Genomic DNA, 6,195 nt, shown 5'->3' with positions numbered 1-6,195 from the left:
TGCCTACCTCCATTCCCTGCCAGACCCGGGGCCTCAGATGCTCACCTGACTTTTACATAGGTGCTGGTGATTCGAACTCAGGTCCTCATGCTTGCGCAGCAAATCACCAAGCCTTCTCCCTAGCCCTGGATCTCTTTCGCTGTCCCAAATTTTCACAACTTAGTATACATTTTGTACTGACGGAACATCTCCATTCAAACCAGTCACGGGTCCTTGGGGATATATGCTCAGACTTGGCCGTTGTTGACTAATTTTGTTTCTTGCCCTTTGACAGATCTCCTGCTGCGTATCTAAGGCTGGCCCGGAACTCATTTTGTAACTGTTGTGTAATTTTCTTCTTAGGAGGTCGACCAGGCACGTCCCTCCCCCTAAGGTCCAGCCAAAGTTTTCCCTTTCATAGATAGAGTCCCCTCCCCCCACACCCGCCCCAGACCCTCTGTTAAGATTCTTCAGTCTATACACTGCATTACTCCCCAGGGCCACACAGCCCACAGACAATTAGGGCAGAGTTGGCATACAGTAGCCAAGAGGTTCAGGAGGGAGAAGCTGAGAGAGCAAAGGAGTGTTCAGTGACCTTTCTATTCCTTTTTTTATGAGGGAACCTCAATGGCAAATAGGTCTTGAAGGTCACCGGCAGGTAGCTGCAGCTTCCTCTGGTAAAGGTAGCCACTGTTAAGCTCAGAGGACCCAGGGACAGACTAGAGGTTACCGCTAACAGAACCTCATTTGTTTTAGCAGTGACCTGTCCGGGCTGATTTAATTTTTCTGCATACTAGGCAGTCTGTGCCTATTTATCAGTCTACCTATCTCTGCACACGCTTGTATGTATATGTGTGTGGTTGAATGCATGCTAGAGTGTATGCGTGGAGGTCAGAAGATGACTTGCAGGAGGAGTGCCCCTCCTTCTACCACTCGGGTCCAGGGGATCAAACTCAGGTCCTTAGGCTGGGTCGCAAGCCTGACAACCCATCTTGTTGACCCCACCACCACCACCACTAATTTTTAGATTATATTAAATGCAGGTTTACTGGGAAGCTGCTCTAGGGCAGGGAGTTCACTGACCCCAAGAAAGAAGGCCAGGGAGGTCACCATGGGAAGGGAAAGAGACAGAGAGAATGGAGGAGGGGAGAGAGAAAGAAAGAGAGCATGCATGCCCTGAGAGAAAAGGAAAGCGGAAGAGGGGGGAGAAGGGAGAGGGAGGGAGGGAGAGAAAGAGAGAGAGAGAGAGAGCTCATTATAACTTTTTTTTAAGATTTTATTTTATTTATATGAGTACACTGTAGCTGTCTTCAGACACACCAGCAGAGGGCATCAGATCCCATTACAGATGGTCGTGAGCCACCATGTGGCTGCTCACCTGAGTGCATATATCCAGAGAGGCCGGAAGAGGATATTGAGCCCTTTGGAAGAGGAGTTACAGACAGTTGTTTCTCTAGCGCCTGTTATCGATCTTTTGAGATGAGGGCCACCCAAATGGTAGGTGCGGCTAATGCTAAAACAATGCTTACTCTCCCCAAGAAGTCTCGACAAACACTTGGTCATATCCTACTTTGTATGGCTCTCCTTTAGGAAGCACATACTCCCACAACGATACAATGTCATCTGATGCCCTCTTCTGGTGTGCCTGCAAACAGCTATAGTGTACTCATATATAAAATAAACCTTAACTTTAACCAAATCTCCAACTCAGGGCAGCAAGACAGAAGAGTGGATCAAGGTCCCCTTGGCCGGACCTGATGACCAAATTCCATCTCTGGAACCCACATGGTAGAAGGAAAGAGCTGACTTCTACAGCTTGTGGGGTCTTGCTGTGACATCTTACCGGTCTGAATAATTTGTTTGTTTTTTAACTAACTGGTTGTTGGGACACACCCTTTAATCCCAGCACTCCACTCCGGAGACAGGCAGGCAGGGTCTACAGGGTGAGTCCTGGGATAATTAAGGCCACACAGTGAGATTCTGTCTCAAAAACAAAAACGAGGGGTTGGGGTTTTAGCTCAGTGGTAGAGCGCTTGCCTAGCAAGCGCAAGGCCCTGGGTTCAATCCTCAGCACCGGGGAAAAAACCAACCAAACAAACAAACAAACAAAACCCCCGAAATCTCCAACTCTAACTTCATCATAAACTGGCTGGTACTGACATTCTTCTTCACGTAGAACCCCCAAACTCCTGTTCAACCTGAGGCTAGGTCCCTAAAAATCTAGGGACACTCTGGACACTCCTGGAGGTGACATTTTGGAGCTGTGTCTTTTTCTCCTCACAAATGGCACAACCAGACATTGTCCTTTGATGGGAATGCTACAGAAGGAGGCGAGGCCCAGCAGGCATATGGCCTCTCAATCCTGTACTAAGTTGGTGGGGGCAAACAGAATTTAGGATGCTTTGTTTGTTTAACTTATCACAGCCCTGGACCTGAATGTCCATGCTGCCCAGGCAGCTAGACCTGTCTGATCCTAGGACATCAAGTCACTCTGTTGAAACTCACCAGAAACCTTGAGAGGACAAGTTTCTAGTGCGTCTGCAAACAGCTACAGTGTTCTCATATACATAAAATAAAAATTTTTTTTTTCGGAGCTGAGGACCGAACCCAGGGCCTTGCGGTTGCTAGGCAAGCGCTCTACCACTGAGCTAAATCCCCAACCCACATAAAATAAATCTTAACTTTAACCAAATCTCCAACTCGGGGCAGCAAGAACATTAATTTATTATTTATTATTGATGTGTTATTAATATGTATTTATATACTTTGATTAAGTTCATCAGAGAAAAAAACTCTCATGATTCAGCTTCAATCTGTAAACCAGGTTGTGGATCGGGGATCCAAACAGAGAGGGGAGGATGGTGCCTTGGTGATTTTCAGAATGTCAGGCTCAGACAGGGTGTGGTGGTATGTCTGTTATTCTAGCACGGAAAATGCTGAAGCAGGAGGATTGAGAACTGAAGGCTAGCCTGGGTCATATACTGGAAACCTCTGAATCAGAAAGTGGGGACTGTAGTGCTAGAGAGATGCCATCCGTGAACCACTACATCATGCAACCCAAGCCTAAACTCAGTTGACTTTCATATAAATCTTATACTCATAGCCTGAAATAGTTTAAAACAACAGTTGCATTGATTTTGTACATTTTGATACCACTAGCCATGCAAAGTCAGGAACAGAATGTTTTGCTTGTAGTATCATGTTAGTATTTAAAAACGTTGAGGGGGGGTTGGGGATTTAGCTCAGTGGTAGAACGCTTGCCTAGCAAGCGCAAGGCCCTGGGTTCGGTCCCCAGCTCCGAAAAAAAGAAAAAAGAAAAAAAAAAAAAAAAACTAGGTAAGATTGATGAAGCTAAAAAAAAAAAAAAAAAAAAAAAAAAAGCATGCTGAAAGGGAAGGGACCGGATATAGATCTCTCCTGAGAGACAGATCCAGAGCATGTCCAACACAGAGGTCAACGCCAGCAGCAAATCACCGAACTGAGAACAGACCCCCTTGGGGGGAATTACAGGAAGGATTGAAAGAGTCCCCCCCCCCCCCCCGGAGCTGGGGACCGAACCCAGGGCCTTGCGCTTGCTAGGCAAGTGCTCTACCACTGAGCTAAATCCCCAACCCCGGATTGAAAGAGTTGAAGGAGCTCCCAACCCCATAAGAACAACAATGCCAACCAACCAGAGCTTCCAGGGAGTAAACCACAACCGAAAGACTATACATGGACTGACCCTGGGCTCCAACTGCATATGTAGCAGAGAATAGCCTTGTTGGGGCACCGGTGGAAGGGGAAGCCCTTGGTCCTGCCAAGGTTGGACCCCCCCCCCCCCAGGGCAGAGGAATATGGTAGACAGTAAGGGGGATGTATAGGAGGAATACCTTACGGAGGGGAGAGGGAGGGGGAGGGGGGTGGGGCTTATGGACAGGAAATGGGGAAAGGGAATAACATTTGAAATTTAAGTAGGTTGGGGAATTTAGCTCAATGGTAGAGCGCTTGCCTAGCAAGCGCAAGGCCCTGGGTTCAGTCCCCAGCTCCGGGAAAAAAAAAGAAAAAAGAAAAAAAAAAAAAAGAAATGTAAGTAAAGAAACATATCTAATAAAAAAAAACAAAACAAAAAAAAAAAACACACACACACACACACACACACAAACCACTGGCTGTTCTCTCAGAGGACCTGGGTTTAATTTTCAGCACCCACATGGTTGTTACAGGGAAGAATCCACACGCACGCATGCACGCATGCAAGCAGAACAACAATACGAATCAAGTAAAATAAATAAATTAATTAAAAACGTTGAGATGTTAGAGCATTGAGAACTCGGGATCTTCTGAAAGGTGCTCAGCCCAATGCAAGTGCTAGCCCAGCCTTCTACTCAACTGTGCCCCAGGCGTCACTGTGACTTCCTTTTGGTTCTCTCCATTTTCCTTTTTGTAAAAACTGGATAGTGTCTTAGTCAGGGTTCTCTAGAGTCACAGAACTCGTGGGTAGTCCCTAGATAGTCAGGGAATTTGTTGATGACTTACATTCTGTAGTCCACCTCCCCAACAATGGTCAGCAGCAGCAGCAGCTATGAATGGCTCCTTCTTCCAATGTCCTCACGTAGGTCACCCACCTTTTCTGCCTTCCATGAGCACTTATGTGACGTCTGTTGGGTGTGCATGTGTGTGTGCGTGCGTGCGTGCGTGTGTGTGTGTGTGTGTGCGCGCGCGCGCGCGCGCGCATCAGTGCAGGTGCCTAAAGAGGCCAGAAGAGAGTGCCGTCTCATCTAGAGCCGGAGTTATAAACCACTCAACACGAATCCTGGGAACTGAGTTCAGGAGCTCGGCAAGAGCAGCCAGATGGTCTTAAGCACTGGGCCATCCACACAGTGCAGTGCAGTTGGTCACCTTGAGTTAGGGGGATGCAAAGCTGACCAGTGAGACGCCGTTGCAGGCTGCACTGCATTCACTTCTGTTTGTTCGTTTTTTTTTTTTTTTCCGGAGCTGGGGACCCAACCCAGGGCCTTGCGCTTGCTAGGCAAGCGCTCTACCACTGAGCTAAATCCCCAACCCCACTGCACTCACTTCTGATCCTCCTTCCCTTTCACGTTGCATCAGCCTCGTTGCCGTGCTCTGCAGTTTTTTATTTTCACACGTGTGGATGTTTTACCCTCCTGCACTTCTATATACCACGTGTGTGCCTGGTGCCCACATAAGACAGAATCGGGGATCCCCTGGAACTGGAGTGACAGACGATTGAGTGTAAGCTGCCGTGTGGGTGCTGGGAATCGAACCTGGGTCCTCAGCTACGATTCCATTCAAGTCCCATTGGCAAACCAATGAGTTTATGGGGTTTATTTACAGAACAAGGGTGGGGGGTTTATTTGCCAGTATGTCTGACTCCCCAAATACTGCATCCCTGCAATGTCCCACACACATTGGGGATGGTGATCTCACGGAAGCTGAGTCACAGCATCCTTTCTTTTTCTATATATTCTAGAATCTATATCCCAAGGTAACTTGCAGCTGGGGGTATGCAGCTTCCCCGGCCTTTTTTGTTTTTTTGTTTTTTTAACTAGGAACTTCAATAGTTCCATTAACATTACCTCAAATTCCCCATCCCTTGTCTTCTCCTCTGAGAGGGTGGAGGCCCCTATGTCTTATCCCCCACCTCCGTTCTGGTTCTGGCATATCCAGTCTCTGCAGGGCTAACTGTATCTTCTCCCATGGAGGCCAGACAAGGCAGCCAGACTGCATGGTGGGGGAGAGCCGGGAGGAGTGGGCAGTGATCGGGATGCAAAGTGAATAAATAAATAAATTAATAAAAAGAATAAACACCGGGTAAAGTTTAAAAAAATAAAAGAATTAAAAATAACAAAAAAAAAAAAATTTACCGGGTTGGGGATTTAGCTCAGTGGTAGAGCGCTTGCCTAGGAAGCGCAAGGCCCTGGGTTCGGTCCCCAGCTCCAAAAAAAAAGAAGCAAAAAAAAAAAAAATTTACCACAAACTTGGGTGTTACAGCATTATGCCTTTCTGAGTGCAAAGGCTACGTACTGGGCCTCTGTCAGTTTCTACTCCAGGGTAGCTTTGGGGGTAAAGATGTTCTGCCCAGTAGGAAGTAACTAACTGCCTTGCAGCACATTGCCTACCTATGGAGACTGCAGGCAAGCCCAAATTGAGGATGAAATCCAGGGCTCTCTCCGTGCTCCGAGGACCACGGCAATCAGTGATACATCAGTTGAGTAA

This window comes from Rattus norvegicus, chromosome 12 (genome assembly GCF_021556685.1).
Source record: "Rattus norvegicus strain SHRSP/BbbUtx chromosome 12, alternate assembly SHRSP_T2T, whole genome shotgun sequence".
Classification (NCBI taxonomy): domain Eukaryota; kingdom Metazoa; phylum Chordata; class Mammalia; order Rodentia; family Muridae; genus Rattus; species Rattus norvegicus.
The sequence above is the reverse complement of the archived record's forward strand: the minus strand, read 5'-3'. Positions refer to the sequence as shown.